Here is an 18,337-nt window from a genome sequence, read left to right on the forward strand (position 1 = left end):
GATAGAGGATCAGGAGGGGAGAAGGAGAGAGAAAAAGAAGGAAAAAAGGGGAAAGCAATTGTCAATTAGCGTGTCCATGCTAAATGAAGCTGATAAGAACACTTATTACCCACTCCAAGTACCCTTTGTTTGTTTTTTTATGTCATTAGGATGTGGAATGTAGCAGGCCATCCAGACAACATCTTTGTTTAGAATTCTGTTGTAGGTATCAGACTTGTAAATGAAATTAAGTTCTGAAGCTTTCCTGTTGAGCTGACTTTTGAAATTGGTTTAAAATAATAGGGTGACTTCGAGATCCATTAGTGAGTGCCCGGGCAAGCTAAAATGTTCCCCAACAGGTTTCTGAGTTTTGCTTTTTTGAATATCTGATTTGTGTCCATCAATTCTTTCTCGTAGAGACTGTCCTGTTTGGCCAATATACATGGCAGAGGGACATTGCTGGCATATATCATGTTAGTGGATATGCGGTTGTATGAGCCTCTGATGTGGTGTTTTATGTGGTTAGGTCTTGTGATGATATCACCTGTATAGATATGTGGAACTCAGTTGGCTTCGGGCTGATTGTAGGGGGGGAAGGGTTTCTAGATGAGTATGATAGAGGTGTGCTGTGTGGTTATTGGAAAGAATTTGTTTGAGGTTATGGAGTTGTCTGTAGGTGAGCATTGGTCTGTCCCCCAAGGCCTGTGAGAGTGAGGGGTCATTTTCCAGGATAGTTTGTAGATTGTTGATAATGCGTTGGAGGGGTTAAAGTAGGGGGCTATAGGTGATGACAAATGGTGTTCTGTTATTTTCTTTGTTGGGCCTGTCTTGAAGTAGCTGATGTCTGGGTACAGCAGGATTAACAAAGAAAACAACAGGACACCATTTGTCATCACCTACAGCCCCCAACTTAAACTCCTCCAACGCATTATCAACAATCTACAGCCTATCCTGGAAAACGACCCCTCACTCTCACAAGCCTTGGGGAACAGACCAATTCTCATCTACAGACTACAGGTTGTATTCATACAGATATGTAAGAGTTGATCCAAAGGACAGTTTTGAAAATTAGAAATACCAAATCTGAAAAACTGACTTTGGACCATGTTATAGTAACTTGCCACAAGTTTATTTAAGAAAAGAAATCATTTATCTCTGCTACCGCAAAATTCCTATCTGTGAGTCCCCTACGTCTCTCTAAAAAGTGTGAAGTTCAATGCCATAAAGTGCCTTCAGCAGACCTTTTAAAATAGAGGAGACATGTATTCCACTTGACTCCTTGCCTCAGCTTATTTTCTTATTTGTCATTACTCTTTGTTTCCAGTCTTTCATTTTGTTTTCATGCCACTTACGTGTTTCTAGCCAAGCCAATTTTTAAGCAGCCTTTCAAGAGGTTCAGGGCTAAATGCTTTACTAAAATCCACATACATTAAGTCCACTTATTTTAAAATTCTATGATAAGAACACAGGTATGTTTGTCTGGCAAGATTTATTCTTTATGAAGCCACTTTGTTCATCATTCTAGATGTTGAATTCTCTCCTCTCCTCAATATTAGTTCCACTACATATACTAGGGATAGAAGCTATATTTATGAGATAATTACCAGGATCACTTTTTTTCTTTAATGAAAAGAAATAGTGTGTCTGTTTTTATCTAATCTTCTGGTCTTCCCCAAATCTCCATGACTTTCCAGAATATTGGCACTGATTCAGTAAGTTCATTAACTAATTTCCTTAAATTGTAGCTGGAGTTTCGAATTTTAAAAAGCTTAGTATGTTTGGTTTTGACTGACCTTGACTTTCACAAAGATTACTGCACAAATTTGATTGCTACCATCGTGGGACAGAGTCAAACCAGTGATTTAGAAGTGGAAGACCCCCTCTGTCAATAACCATCCAAGTGCTGCAGAATTCCATAGAATAATTTGCTTCTTTCTACAGTCATAATTAGTGGGTGAATCATGCTACGTAGATGAAGGAATCAAGTGAGATTTCAGTGCCTGAGAAACTACTCTAGGAAGCCTTGTTTACAAGTAACTTCTTCTGAAAATCTTTTACCATCACTTTAACACCAGCTCAGCTCCATCAGTGTTAGTAAGTCTGGGAATACTGGTCATTTGTGTTTATACCACCCAGTCATCTAAATCTACTCTGAGAGGGGGTAGGTAACAATGGTAAAATCTATTTCTGGTAGTCTGAGCTACAATCAGTGGAATTCTACTGGTGCAACAGCAATAGTGGGAAATTTCTAGAGAAAGTCCAATTTAGATGCAAAAATAATGAGAAGCACAGTTATGGGCTAGTTTATCATTTGGAACCATGCACAACTTGATTACTTAAGGGAATAGTCTTTCTGAATTGAGAAATTGACTGGCTTAGTATTCCTAAGAACAAAAATTGCTTACCTGAGTTAGTGATTAAAAGATCATTGTAGTGTAGTGTGATCAATTTAAACAAAAGAAATACAGAAGTTAATCCTGTAAAACAGTTGCATCAGTCCAGCTGGACTGCATTCTGAGCTTGGAAGAAGTAGCGGTGCCTTTTGCAAGATTATTTACAGAGCCCCAAAATTCTATAAATATATATAAAGGACATCTTTCAGAAGAATGACATAACCTCACACAGTGTGTTCAATTGTACCAGACATTTACTGCACCTCTGCAGCAATATTAACAACATTCCTAACATTAGTAATGAGAAATGCATCAAATACTAGCATATATGTCTTCCTGTTCTTAACTGCAGCCAACAGGACTCTTCTGTTGTCCTGTGCAGATGCCCTTTGGCTAGCACTCAAGTAATCTTCAAAATCCAGTCTAGACTCCAAAGAGGGCAGTGCAGAGAGTATCATTCTCTGTATCTGTAAGAGGATAAATGAGTGAATCCAGCAATGTTACTGTAACCTCAGAGTGCTGAAGCATGGAAGGGAAAAGAACAACTGTGATTATTCTCTCTACCATAAGCAGAGCTAAGCAGGGTTGGTCAAACTGGTTTGAATAAATTAAGAAGCCCCTTTCCCCAACACACCTTCTTGTGACTTTTGCCCAGTTTTAGAAACAAATTTAAAGTGAATCTTTATTGATCTGAAATATTAAGATATATTATTTTCTAATAGGCCTTGAAATGGATGTTCTGAAATACCATAAGAATGATTGATTTACTGGTAGGCAGAGGGTGGGAAGGAGCCTGTAATATCACTCCTACATTTTACAACGTAGAAAGGAGGTTAATCCCACAGGCATCTGAAAAGGCTGCTTGGGGCTGGCAAACCTCCACTTCCTCCACTTCCTCCCCTGAAGCAGGGGACAATGAGACCATTGAGGGGAAGGGGGGAAGTAAGGCCAAGAGGAACTTTCCTGATATTTAGATAACTGAGTTAAATATCCTGTCCATGGGACGTTCAGTCAAGGTGGAACTCTGAATCTGTGGAAAGAAAAAAGGTCAATGTTTCTACGTAACTTTTATTGTAAAGTTTATAAATAAAAGAAATAAAACAAACAAACATCAAATCAATGTCACACGAATGCTATAGATAAAATGTGGGGCTTTTTGTTCTGCTTCGTTTTAATTTTTTATTATTTATTTTATTTTTACAGCTTGACCCCAAAACAGCTTCAGAAATATAATTCTGGCAGTGGAAAGGCAAAACCAGAGATTTTGTCTCATCTTCACATACTGTACAAAGTCTACATTTTTTGTAATGACAATAGCCTTCAATGAAGAACAGCAGTGCAGGATTACGAAGGAGTTCTCTGGGAATAGTGCTAGTGCCCTAAAGAATCACTCGGAAATTATGTAGAGTTAAACAAATATTCATGAGGCTTTTTTAAAACTAACCCTATACACTGTAGGGTAAACTAGATTAGGATATAGGCCAGTTGGATTAAAGGTGCTCTCCTAGGGCACGTCTACACAGCAGGACTAAAACCGAAATAAGCTACGTAACTTGAGCTACGTCAATTGTGTAGCTAAAATCAAAATAGTTTATTTCAGCTTTTGGCACTGCCCACGCAGCAGGAAGTCCGAGGTAGAGCACTCTTCCTCCAACTTCCCTTACTCTTTGTAAAATGAGTGTTATAGGAGTCAGATTAAAAAGTCCTCCAACTCACCATTATTTCGACATTATGTCGAAATAACTGCTTGTAGCGTAGACAAGGACTATGTTATTTTGGAATAACATCAGTTATTCCAAAACAACACTGCTGTATAGACGTACCCTTAGAGGATTACTTTGCTATGTGCTTCTCCTTTGAAGGACTGAATTATTCCCCACTGTTCATTTCTCAATAAGCCAGGTCTGCACAGCTGACAGAAATCTGAATTAACTATTTTTTGAAAGCACTACCTTACCTTTTCTTCTCTCTTGAATTTTTAATGTCATTGAGGGTAAGAGATATGCAATAATAGAATTAAAAAAAATTAAGAGAAACTACACAGAATATTAGTAAAATATATTATTTTCTTCAGTAATGTTAAACGTTTCTTTTTAAGTGAAAAATATTAAATTATGTCGTCATTACTGCATCTTCTAATCTAAAATCTGTGCCGACTCCCCCCAAGTCTACCTCTGCAGCTGACCTTTCACCTTCCACTGTTTATTTCCTGGATGCCCTGTCATCAATACAGATTTAACATGGCAAAAATAGAGCTCATCATCTTCACTCCCAAGCCTTCTCTTCTCCATCCTTGCAAACACCGTTCCTCTCTCTCCTTCTCCCTCCTCAATAATTATTTACCCCTCCCTTTACCACCACATGTCCATCCATTCATCCTTCTGTAAGCAGGGGCTGAACTGCTGCTTGCTGTCAGCCAGCTAAAAGGAGGGGTGGGTGTGCCCGCTACAGTTGTTTAGCTCTGCAAGGTAATTAACTGTTAACTATTGACATGTAAATTCTGCTCAGGTGAGAATCTGAGGTGTGGTTATGTAAATCCCATTCAGCCAGGGCTGATGGAAGGTCAGTGTTGGAATGGAATGTGGAGAATTGTATATAATTTGGGACTGTTGTGGGGGTAACTAATCATGCTACCCCTAAATGTGGGAACTGTAAAACATGCCACCAGTGCTTGCAGGAGAGACACCACCATCATGGTAAGAGGTCTCGGAAGAACCTTCCAGAGTTGAGTGAACAGAGCTGGGAAAAAGGGCTAAAAGGTTTGAGTCAGCCTGCTTCACACCTGCCAGGTGTGAAGCTATAAGACTGGCCCAGCCTGTACCTTTCCCCCTTTGTTTTAAGGACAGATCTAAAGCAGACTCCCTGAAGAGTCTTTTCTTTTCTTTTGCTAGTCCAGTGAAAGCTGGATTCATTTGCTAGTCCAGCTGGTGGCTAATGAGTTGAAATCACTGAGTGCTGAAATCACTGGTTCGGCTGAGTGCTAAACCTATTGCAGCCAGTGAAGTGGTGGCAACCAGCGGTGTGGTGTGGAGCGGCGACACGTGAGGAGCGGTGACCAGTGGCGTGGAGCGGTGGCAGGCGAGGGGCGGCCATCAGCGGCGTGGCGTGGAGCGGCGGCAGGTAAGGAGCAGCCATCAGCGGTGTGGCGTGGAGCTACGGCAGGCGAGGAGCAGCCAGCAGCGGCGTGGCGTGGAGCGGCGGCAGGTGCCCAGCGGAGTGTCCAGAGGTGTGGAACGAGACAGCTGGTGAAGTGTAGCAGAGTTTCATATAAGGTGCCCCCTATCTATCCCCTCACCCCCATTTCTACCCAGGTTGGGAGGTGAAACCCTGCGGGTGAACTTTGGGACTCTGGGTGGCACAGACCAGGGACAGAGACTTTTGGGGTGTCGGACTGTTTTGGACTTCAGGCGATTCTTGGCTGGGGTCGGGGCTTGGCTCATGTTTGGGGTTATGAACTGTTTGTGGTGTTTTCCCCAAGTTAATGCCGTATGACTTCTCTTTCTGTTTCATTAAATGTTTCTTTCCTACACTCAGACTCAGTGCTTGCGAGTGGGGAAGCATTGCCTCTCAGAGGCACCCAGGGGTGCATGAATTTCCCAGATTACTGGGTGGGGGCTCGAGCCAGTTCTATGTGTGATGGCCCCAAGATATTGAACCTAGCCCTGGTTACTGCCAGGCCTACCCGGCAGAAGGGTTACACTTCTTCTCCGATTCATAATACTAAAAGTTCAGGGAGCCAAGTCTTAAGCCATATCTTGTACATCCACTGAGCATAAGCTGGTTTAAAATGCTGCTACATTAAAGTTCCTTCAAAAAAATTAATGACCCAAGACATTGCTCAGGATAAAGCCATTGTTTTAAAGAAGCATTTACAAACAACCAATTAACTGACAAATTAAAAAGCATTTTTATTTATTTTGAAGAGTTTATTGGGGGGGAAGGTGTTAAACCATGCCTATTAATTTAGGTCCACATTGTGGCTTTATGTCACTGGCCACCAAAGTTACTCCAAGGACTCTGGGAGGTGTGTGCTGAGAACTATCTCCAAAATTATTCACGGAAGTTATAGATGGAAAATACCAATTCGCCCATTTTACCCATCCCCCTACCAGGGCAGGATTATTGCTTAGAGCTTTGTCCAGTCTAATTTTAATTGGCATAGCCAAAAATATTGTTCAGAGTACACCATGTACAACAATAATTTTTAATTGTAGAACCCTACGCATTTCTTTAATATTCAATTAAATAAACAGCGTTCCCTTGGAAAGTTAAAATGTATATTTGAGAGAGTAAAAATCAGCCTTTTTCCCTTGCCCATCTTCCACCCCCACTTACACAAACAGTCTGACTGTGGAACGGTCGGTGAGAGCTATAAGAGGGTATTGCATTATGGAAGGAAAGTGATGGGAGAGCATCCTTTTCATTTCCCAGAACAAAAGCATCAACTGAATTATCCCCCCCAATCGGCACTACCACTGCACTGTGTAGCATGTGACCAAGTTAGAAGCATCTAGACAATAGGCCCATACAGACGATTCACAATAATTCCGTGCTTCAATTGCGATCTATCATCACAGCACCTGCTGCAGCTGAAGCCCCCATCTGTGCTCCCTGGAGAGCCATGACATGTCAGTGCTTAATGTGCTTGTTGTCATTACACTTCCTGAGCTCCTATTTTAGATAAATGAAAGAGAATTTGGGATGGAAGGGAAAGGACACAAACACACACAGAGAAAGTTCTAATTAGAAAACAGAACACAGACACACTGACATTGTGGGTAAACATTTAGTGCAGTGCTGAGGTAATTAGGTGCACAAACTCTATTATTAATTGACTTTTCAACATTGATTACACCATGCACTGTGCTGAAAATGGACCCCATGTATGGACAAGGTTGGAAAGCTTTGTTATTCTTTTCTATATTTATATGGATTGGTTAGACGGAGGAGAAAGAACCATTTGGATATGGTTTTGTGTGGTCAGAAGGCAGGTTTTATTTTCCTCCTAAATGAACTGGGTTTCATCCAGCCTACAGGTATGTGGCTTCATTTTGTTTCACATGTTTTTTCAGCTATGTCCCTGAACTGTGGATTTGCTTATTGTATTGAGATGACACTTTTCTTTGCTTGATTTTTCATCCAGAGCCAGCTCACATCCTTAGGCTAAGGGCTTAGGCAGGAGAGTAGGATCTAACCCTAGAACTATGAATTAATCTTTCCAATGTAATGGGCACAAATTTGGCTCAGATGGACCTGAGTTCACAACATGGGAAGTGCAGTGAATCAGTTAATGCCACAACAATTCTTAATAATCCTGTTCTTCCATTCAGGGACAGCAGTCTGGTGCTAGCAGGTGATTGATTTAAATCACTGATTTTAATTCCAATTTAAATCAGCAGGAAGCTTTGTTTACATTTAAAATGAACTAATCTATTAGACATAGGAAGTATTATTTGTAATTAGTGAATTGAATTGATGGTTAATTATAACCATGTCATTCAAGTTTTTAGAACTAATAGATCTCATCCTATCACACTTTATTTTATTCATAGTTTGGAAAAGAAATACAAGCTTTCCTGATTTTTTCAGCTCTATCGGTTTCTTAACTTTGAATCAACTAGTCATTGAACTGAACCAGTTGAATAAGATGAAATGAAGAATATATTCTCCATGTATTTGTGGAAGAGGTTACTTCTGTTAAAAAAGTGGTTTAGTACTTCAACAAACTGGTTCCATGTGCTTAGCCTATGACTTATTTTCTTTAAAACTTGACAGAAATCATGTTCTCCTTGATGATGTTTTTGTATTTAATTTAAATGGTTTTAATAGGTTACAATAAATGTAGGCCTTAACAAAGGTTGTCAATTTCAAAATTAATTTTAAATGGGTTTAAACCATTACAAATAAACTAGCATTTTAATTTTTTTAATTAATTTTCTAAAATCATTGATTTCTATGCACCCTGGCTAGAAGATAGTTACCTCATTTCATTATAAAATAATCCTTGGTATTTCTATAGTAGCTTTATCAGAGAATCTGATCGTGTTTTACAAAAATTGTGGCTCTGATTCTTGTTTATACTTAAACCACTCTGCTCTGCTCTAGAAGTGCAGAAGGTCCTAAAAATGATCATGAATGTAATCTATATACACATCAGGTCCATTTATACTGCCAGGGCATTAGAAAATGGCCTTCATATAAGTGAGAAGCAAGCACCCAGAGGTTAGAAACTGCCACCATTACTCACAATTAATTCTGAAATCTAGAGGCCTTCCCAACTGGCCTGATTCTCTTCTCATTTGCACCAGTGTAAATCAGAAATAACTCTACTAAAGTCATTGGATAATGCCAGCTTAAGGGACATCATAAATCAAGCTAAATGTGAATAAGGAGGAAAGATAAATCTCACATTCCTCTAAGTATTATCTCTACTGATATATGGAGCCCAGAGAGGTTAAGGACGACAATTTTTTCAAACGTTAGTGCTTGAAATTAGGTCTCTAAATCTGTAGTTAGGCACTTAAGTGGGCTGCTTTTCAGAGGTTTTGCATCCGCCCCTCTCTCTCCCTTCTCCCCCCACTGCTTTATTGCCTTCAGTGAAAGCTCCATGTGCTTAGCTCCTCCAAAATCCAGCACCCATTGAAGCAAATGGGAATCTTTTCATTGACCTCAATGGGCATTGGCTCAGGCTCCCATGCATCTAACTTTAGGCATCAATTTTAGCCTAATAAGTTGCTAAAAGACTGCATAGAGAGCCAGTGGCAGAATTAGGCAAGAAGCTGAGAAATCATGTCCTGTTTCTTTGTCTTGCTCCTAGAGAACACGCCTGGTGAACATACTGAGTGGAACCTCCATTTTATATTGTTTTTATAGTAATAAAAATTGTGTGTGTAAGCATAGACTTTAAAATCTAAGGCTGCCACTGCAGAGACTGGAAAGACTCTGTTAGGAACTGGCTGTAAGAATGATGTCTTTTTCATGCAGTAAAGATAGGCTGATTGAAGGGTTGCTGGGATGACATGATTGCCCATCATAGGTTTTATTTATAAATGGCTGGCACCACTGTGGCGCAGAAGACCACCATGATAGGCTAATCCTTGGTTCACATATTGGTACTCTGGTGGCTGAGCTGACTATTTTAGAACACAGAGGCCCTAATTTTTATTTCACTAACACCAGTTTTACACAGATGCAGTGGCATTGAACTGACTGGCATTATTGCTGGTTTCTCCAAGTGGAATTAGGTGAGAATAAGACCTTGAATGTTATGGTATGTCACCCTTCCGGCCTGAGCAGTTTAGCCAGTATTTGGGACCTTGTGGTTGTCTCTTTGCTTCCTCTTAGAGTCATGCTGCTAGTGCTTTGATTGTCTTCTGGCTGCTTCTTGGTGGCTTTTTGCACACACAAGCAGCTTCAATCCAGGGAATCCCAAACCTCTGCATTTGCAATCAGTTCTCAGGGAAACCCCTTGGCTCACAATGCTCAGTCTCTACAGCACTTTGTTCATGATTTTGGTGATGGCTTTTATTGTGTTAGCTAACAGAAAACAAAGGGGCATTTCATTGCTCCCTCATTTACGGAGGATGAAAGGTGGCTGATATGCCCATCAGCTTCAGTGAGGCCTGTGATCTCCCATAGATCAGGGATGGGCAATAAGCAGCCCGTGGGCTGGATGCTGTTTGCCAGAGTTAGCCCCTGGCAGGTGCTGGATGTTTTATTTACCTGCATGTCCAGAGATATGGCTGCTCGCCCTATGGTTTGTTGTTCCCAGCCAATGGGAATTGTGGGAAGTGATGTTCTAGTTCGTGTAGGTTCTTGCAGCTCTCATTGACTGAGAACTATCTGTGGCCAACAGAAGCTGCAAGCAGCCATACCTGTGGACACGTAGGTAAATAAAGTATCAGTGGTCTGCCAGGTGCTAACCCTGGTTAACCACCTCCAGTTTATTGCCCACCTTTGCCATAGATCAAAGACACCCTCGGTGGCTGCTACTGGAACTCTCCATCATAACAGGTTACACACGTGCTTATCTTTAAGCATAAAAGCATTCAGACAGATTTCAATGGGATAGAGGTGCTTCATTGTTCTTAAAGTTGAGCACATCTTAAATACTTCTCTAGAGCAGGGGGCCTATCTTCTGTTCATCAAACAGATAACACAATGTTCACTAATATGAAATACAAAGAGATCTGATACACAATAGATCATTTCAACAAACTAAATCTAGTATTTGGAAAAGAATGTCTGAATGTTCAAGAAAAATTACTTGAGCAGAGGGTACATTTGTGTTGGAAAATCTGTTACTGTACTTATTCAGTAGCAAATGCATTGAAGATATCTTCATGAGCAATAGTCCTGCCAACCACTATGAAAGAGGTGAGGACTGAATCAGGCTGCTCTTCATAATTTATTAAACGAATTACTTTTTTTCATTCCAGCAAAGACTTGGGTGAGATTGGGATGTTGTTAAGAATAACTAGTGTAAACTGTTTTCTGTTGGACAGTTTTCTAAATTGTAGTAATTTCTACTTTGTTCCTTCCCTCCAGATCACTTGGAATGACAGGTTAGTTTTAAATCAAGTCAGACTACAAATTCTCCAGTCTGCTTAGCGCATTTTGTCCCCAGCAAAGGAGTTGAGGAAGGGTATGGGTGTGGGTGGGTGTAATGAACACTAGGGAGCTGGATTCACAGAATTTAAATCTCCTCAACATCAATGGACCTGTGCACAACAAGCTTTACAGACTAAAAAAATAGGGCCTTGATATCTAACTAGACACTGAAAAATTTTAAATACATTGTTATTCACTCACCTCAAATGATATGGCCACATAGTCACATGATAGGGAACAGTCCTCACAGAAGCCCTGAACCAGTGCAGGAAAACCTCTGTGCCCACACAGAGCCTTGTTGACTTCATTGTGTCTCTGCACAAAGGCAGGAGTCCATCCACACTGAGCTGAGGGCAAGAGTGACCCCAAAATCAGAGCTATCCTACAAGAATCTGAGTATAAAGCATGTGTGCAGATATGACAAGGTCTTACACCATTTTTGACAACTGAAATTATCTTCTTGAAATTCTCAGCTTTTATGTGTGGATCAGGCAGACACTTTTTGACCTCAGAACTTTTGAATGGTTCATCCTGCTTTTAGCCAGAATAATGGCATTGCACAATTTCAAAAAATTTACCAGCCAATTCTTGGTTATTCTGTAGTGTAGACAATGTCAATCTATGCTCTTCTAAAACCATTTTCGAAAAATGAATGGTAGCTATTGTGGGAGTCAGGCTTGAAGCATGATTAAAGTAGGGCAGTGAAAAAATTTCATCATAAAATCCCAAATCATACAAAACTTGTTTGGTTTCAGGTTGTGTTACAGATTTACTAAAAGCTTTACTAAGCTTTGAGACAACTCATGCTGATAACCCAGGTCTCAACTTTACAACACTTATTTGTCACATGCAATGTTTACTCTCATAATTAGTACCCCTTAAAATCTAGTGAGACGGCTTGTGTAAATAAGGGTATGTCTACACTACCCTCCTAGTTTGAACTAGGAGGGTAATGTAGGCATACCGCACTTGCAAATGAAGCCCGGGATTTGAATTTCCCGGGCTTCATTTGCATAAGCGGGGAGCCGCCATTTTTAAAACCCCGCTGGTTCGAACCCTGTGCAGCGCGGCTACACGGGGCACGAACTAGGTAGTTCGAACTAGGCTCCCTAGTTCGAACTACCGTTACTCCTCATTTCAGGAGGAGTAACGGTAGTTCGAACTAGGAAGCCTAGTTCGAACTACCTAGTTCGTGCCCCGCGTAGCCGCGCTGCACATGGTTTGAACCAGCGGGGTTTTAAAAATGGCGGCTCCCCGCTTATGCAAATGAAGCCCGGGAAATTCAAATCCCGGGCTTCATTTGCAAGTGCGGTATGCCTACATTACCCCGCTAGTTCGAACTAGCGGGGTAGTGTAGACATACCCTTAGTGCTCACCAATGTGAATATGGACTGTAGAAGTCCTTAAACAATAAATCCACAAAATGTAACACATTTCTTTAAATATATAAATAAAAAGCTAGCCCAAACAAAAACTTTTGAGTCTGCAAACTTTTGACTTGACAGTGTAAGAATTAAAAATTACACAAGACAAAGTCTAACCAAGAAACAAACTCAAACCTAACTGCATGAAATTTTAAAAAGAAAATCAAGAGAAACTAGCTGAAGTGAAAAAGTCTCAGAGGGATAGCCAAGTTAGTCTGTAACTTTAAAAACAATGAGTAGTCCTGTGGCATGTTAGAGATTAACAAAAATAATCACAAGATTTCATGGGCAAAATTATACTGTTCCCTCCCCGCCCCCTTCTTTTTCTGTTGTAAACTCTGGGTTTCTGTTATTCCTCTCCAGCTCAACTGATGAAGTGGGTTTTACCCACAGAAACTCATAATACTATCTACATTTTTGTTAGTCTCCATGGGCATGTCTACATTAGGAAATTATTTTAAAATAATTTATTTCAAAATAATAACTCCCAAAATAATAATTTCAAAATAGTACGTCCACACTACAGGGAAGCCTCGAAATTAGTCCAAGGCAGGCTCCCTTAATGTGGGCGTGCTTCCTCGACTTAGAGCCCCAAGAAGCACTGGGGAATAATTACTTTGACTGACTCTTGGGAGTAGTTGTTTTGAAACAGCAGCAGTGAAACATCCACACTACCGCTATTTCAAAATAATTATGTTGAAATAAGTGTTATTCCTTGAGGAAAGCTGGAGTTATTATTTTGAAATAACCAGCCCGTTATTGCAAAATAACGAGCTTGGTAGCATGGATGTTCTGTTTGTTATTTCTAAATAAGGGGAGTTATTTCAAAATAACTCCCTAACGTGGACCAGGGTTGTGGTGCTACAGAACTACTCATAGCTGAAGCGAGTTAATAGTCTGTCCTTTTCTCAGCAGATAAGTGCTTACATTATAAAACTATAAATTACATGCATGTTGGCAGGTTTTTCAGAGGGGACATCTACATTGCAATTAGATACCTGTGGCTGGCCAATCCCAGCTGATTCTGGCTTGCAGGGTTTAGGCTAAGGGGCTGTTTAATTGTGGTGTACACGTTTGGGCTCATGCTACAGCACAAGCTGTGGGCCATCCCCTCTTGCAAGAAATGATTTATATCTTCAGTTGAGAGTTGAGAAACATCAGGAGATTATTGAGAAACCTGCACTCCTGCTGTATATTTCCTGGGGAAACCTAGAAATTTTCATTATTGAAGGCTCTTTCAAATTTCACAATTAGCAAAGAAAATCATGCTCTGTTGGTCTCTTCTAGATAGACTATGTTTTTGCACTCTCCTTCCTCTGCCACAAAACACACAACATTTTACATTATTAAAGAAGAGCTTCAGAAGGTCAATTTATTTCCACTCAATCTCACATTTGACACTGGACAAACGTTTCTAACAAGGCCAGGTTGTCCTTTCCAGTCTCCCAGCTCCTTCCCATCAATTTCCCACATACAAGGTCAATTTTTTTGTGTAAGTTGTACCGTAGGTCTGTAGCTAGCTCTGTTGTTTCAATTTTGCATTTTTGAGTATTTGACTCTGATGCTTCTGGAGGAGGTTTGCTGTAACTCATCAGTGACAAGTTACTATTGAAGGAAGGCTGACTAGAGTCTACTTTATTTTTCTGCCTCTTTTACAGTTAAAAACAGAAAAAATGTTATGGAGATCTAAAACTTGAAAATATTACTCCTGGAGAAAGGAGACTAATTCCAGCATTAGCACATCCTTGTATCTCTAAGAGCCTGTTTTTCATTCAGGGTATGTCTACACTACAAAGTTGTCAGAAAAACAACTGTTTTTCTGACAAAACCTGAGTAACATCCACACTGCAATCATGTTCTTTCGAAAGTAAATCGAAAGAACAGAGGGTTTTTCTGGAATTGGTAATCCTCTTTCTATGAGGAAAAAGGCATGCATGGACAGGGAAGAGGGAGTTCTTTTGCAAGAAGAGGAAAGAGGAAAAAGCACAGGTTCCCTGGTGGCCACTCTATCCTTACTAATCACAGCTTACATGCAAGATAGCATCCATTCAGTGTGGACGCTATCTGTCGAAAAAGGAGATTGCTTTTTTGATGCGCTTTCACAGTGTGGACGCTCTCTTTTGGAAGAAGTTTTTTCAGAAGATCTTTTCAGGGATAGAGATATTAACCTGTGGTCTGAGCACAAACACACTCATGGAAAGTGTGGAAGTCATTCTAGGTTGGTTTTTAGACATTTCTAGAAGAGGAACTTCTGGAGTCGGCAAGAGCTTCTTCTTTTCCTTCATATTCTTTTCTACAGGTTTACTAAGGGTACATCTACATGGTAACACTATTGCAAAACAACTAGCACTATTCTGAAATAACTTAGTCCACGACTACACAGCAAGTAGTTATTTCGAAATAGTGTCAAAATACTGTCAAGCTGGAGGACTTCTTACTCTGACTCCTATAACCCTCACTGTTTGAGGAGTAAGGAAAGTTGGAGGAAGAGTGCTTTTCCTTGGACTTCCCCCTGTGTAGATAGCACCAAAAGCCGAAATAAGCTGTTTTGACTTGAGCTATGCAATTGACGTAGCCCAAGTTGCATAGCTTATTTCAGCTTTAGCCCTGCTGTGTAGACGTGCCCTCAAGCTGCCAAAGAGAAGAACTTGTTGGGAAACACATACTATTTGGAGGTTTAACTGGGCAAACTCTGTCCTGATTCTCCTTCCTCATACTGAAAAGCTTCTTGCTCTATTAGTAGACATGGGACTACTGTCAGAATGAGGCAATATTTCGTGCAGACCTGCCAACATCTTACAACAACTAAATGAATCATAATGTACTTTTCATTACTTAACTTGCATAAAATGCTGACTAGTGATGTAAAGGGTTCCAGCCCTGCTCCTATGGTATGAATGGAGGTCCCAAAAATCACAAATACCACTTAGTGCTATCACCTCAATTAAAGCGGTCCCTTAACAATCCTCCCCCCACAGACATTAAAGGCTGCTCAGTGTCCCTTACTGTATAAATACTGCCCCCAACACACAAATGAATACTGTTATTTTCTCTGTAGCACATGAATTAAAATAGCACACCTTCAGCACATGAATGTTTAGTGCCCCAAGCATACCTCTTTGAAAGGCCAAGTTCTACTGCTGGTCCTCCTTTCTCTCTCAGACCATTGCCAGGAATTCTTCACCAGTTCCTCCCAGCCTAGTGGGGTCAGCTTCAGTGGGGTTTCTTCATGTCCCTAGAGTGGGCAGAAGCACTGGAGCTCTTCTTCCTCCCCTTTCTAAAGCCAGGAGGGAGGTGGGGAAGGCCTTTTGGAAGAGAAGGAGCAGCAGCAGGGGGCAGAATTGAGGCAAAGATGTGACCTGGAACTGGTGAAACTGGCCTAAGGGATTGTTCCATTCAGTGTAAGCTAGCAAAGGCTTCTCTATCTTATGCAAGGGGCATTCCATCAGCCAACCCCGTAATGGTTAAAAAGTAGCTTAGTGACCTTTGACACCCCGCTATTCCCAGCAGTTCCAAAGTGTGAGCATGGCTTAGCTAAGGATTCACCCCGTTCAATGTTAAGGCCTCTGACACATTCACAGAGATTTCCCTGGTTAGTTACTTATTGCTTTGGTATCTCCTAGTAGGTCCCCCACAGCTTTCATGGATTCATAGATGCCAAGGCAGAAGGGATCATTGTGATAACCTAGTCTGTCCTCTTATACAACACAAATCAGAAAATAATTCCTAGAACACGTCTTTTAGAAAAGCTGTCATGGGATAAGTGGGAAAGTCTGCTCATGGATTGGTAACTAGTTGAAAGATAAGAAACAAAGAGTAGAAATAAATGGTCAATGTTCAAAATTGACAGAAAAAAAATAGTGGGAGCCTCCCAGAGGGTCTGTACTGGGACCAGTCCTATTCAACGTATTTATAAATTATCAGGAAAAAGGGGCAAACAATGTGACAAAATTAGCAGATGAAACAGAATTAGTCAAGATAGTTAAATCCATGGGCATTGGGTCTGTAAGGTGGGGGAAGACTCTGCCTTCCCAAACCACCAGACATAGCCGTATCCACACTGCGATAGGCATTCTGGGGGTGGAATGTTGCTGCCCCCAGTGCTTGCCCTCCTGGTGCTCTGAGGCTGGAGAGGCCAGTCCTGGTGCATCCTCCTTCCTCTCCCAATGCTGGAGAGGCCAAGCTGGGTCAGGCAACACAACATGCCCTATCTCCTCCCTCTCCCAGGGTACGTCTACACTGGTGTGTTTTTCCGGGATACTGCACCGCATCCAGAGAACTCATTTGCTCTTTCGCTTTTTTTTTTTTCAGAAGAGCAAACACGCTCTTTCGGGGAGCCCTGTTTACCTCGTTCTATGAGGAAGAAGGGCTCCTCCGAAAGAGAAGGCTTTTTCACCCTTTGTCACCATCTAGACGGGGCCAAATGGTGGAAAAGCCTCTTCCGGAAAAGCTATTGGAAAAAGCTACGCAAATTGCAGAGTGCAATTTGCATAGCTTTTTCCAACAAAGGACTGTAGCCTAGACTTAGCCCCAGTGCTCTTACAGTACTGTCATATTGCACCAACATCCTGCCCTGAGACCCCCTGGAGGGCATAATACAACAGTACCTGTAAGAAATGTTCAGCAACACACATTACCTGTAGGTCAGACACCGGAACAAAAATGTAGAAAAATGTAGATGCTTTTCATGTAAAATATTTTGGGGCAATTGCCACTGATTTATTTTGTATGTGTTTACTATTTTGATCCATATCTCTGGGTTGTTTTTTTTAATCTGTGACATGGTCAACTACTTGAAAAGAAGTTCTGATGTGGTAATTAAGTTTTCTGTTAGAGTTGTTTTGCCAACCACAATCCTGAATATTTTAAGATAAATGTTTTTGTCCTGAGAAGACAATATGAAAAATGTGCTTTTATGTGTGACTGTAAATACCTTACACCTGTAGAGAGTGTGGTAGTGTATCTAAAAGACTTCTCATTCATTTGTAAAGCTGACGGACACTGGTCTTCAGGTGGGATTGTACCTGGGACCTGAGGGGCTAAAGTTATGTGCTTCTACAACAAGAGCTAAATACCAACTGCCTTTCAGATGAGGCTATAGAACAGACTTCACTCTCCCTTTCTCAGTGCCTCTGGGTTACACATTTGTACAGTATTAAAAATTAATTAATCATGAAATGTTGCTTTCTACTAGGTTTTAAAAGAATTGAGGCATCAACTAATTGCAAGTTACTACAGCCAGATATGCTAAACGGGAAATGAAACAAAACAGAGCTGGGGACATAAAATTAATTTGTAGCCTGTTCCATGGTTAATTGGGAGGTTGTACAGGCTAACAAACAATCCATGATTCCATTTACACGCATATAATGGATCTATGCATCTATAAAGGGATCTACATTTTCCCTGAAGAGAACTAGCACTGGCCACTCTCCTGCTCTTTCTTCTCTTCCCATTCCCACACTGCTGCTTCTCTGATAATCCCCGCTGCCTCGGGGCTTCCTCTGTAGCTATAAAAAGATACAAAGCCATATTAGTCACAGCATAATGAGTGGTGCACTACAGCTCTATTTCAATACACTGCCACTGTCTTTTGTGGCTGGTCAGTAATAGCAAAATTCAGCTACAAATATTCCCTGGTGTTTCCTAGTTACACCCTTGTGCAAACGCAAAATGCCCCTTATAACTAGCTCTCTGACTTTATGAGTATGATGCACTCTGCCCCACTGGAGCTCTGCAGTTAGAAAACATTCTTTTGTAGCATTTGAATTCCACAGAGGCACAAAGATTCTTTCTTTAAGGGAAAATGCAAATGGTAAAGAAAAGATCTATAAAGGGTTGAAAAAGCACATGATGAAAGGTCTTATTTAAATAATTTCCCACAATTTTGGCATCCTGGATTGAGCAAGCAGTATTGGCTTTATGAGAGTT

The 18,337-nt window shown here is 40.8% G+C and overlaps 1 long non-coding RNA gene across 1 annotated transcript; it reads right to left on the minus strand.

Annotated features, from left to right (window-relative positions):
- Positions 1–1,101: 1,101 nt before the first annotated feature.
- LOC149525370 (uncharacterized) lies at positions 1,102–16,112 on the minus strand. The gene is made up of 3 exons (XR_016348928.1): positions 15,522–16,112; positions 11,184–11,329; positions 1,102–3,402 (listed from the first exon to the last, which is right to left on the minus strand). It is a non-coding gene; the product is annotated as an uncharacterized LOC149525370 (long non-coding RNA).
- Positions 16,113–18,337: the final 2,225 nt, after the last annotated feature.

The sequence above is a fragment of the Pelodiscus sinensis genome, chromosome 2 (genome assembly GCF_052426305.1).
Source record: "Pelodiscus sinensis isolate ZL-2025 chromosome 2, ASM5242630v1, whole genome shotgun sequence".
In the NCBI taxonomy this organism is placed as follows: domain Eukaryota; kingdom Metazoa; phylum Chordata; order Testudines; family Trionychidae; genus Pelodiscus; species Pelodiscus sinensis.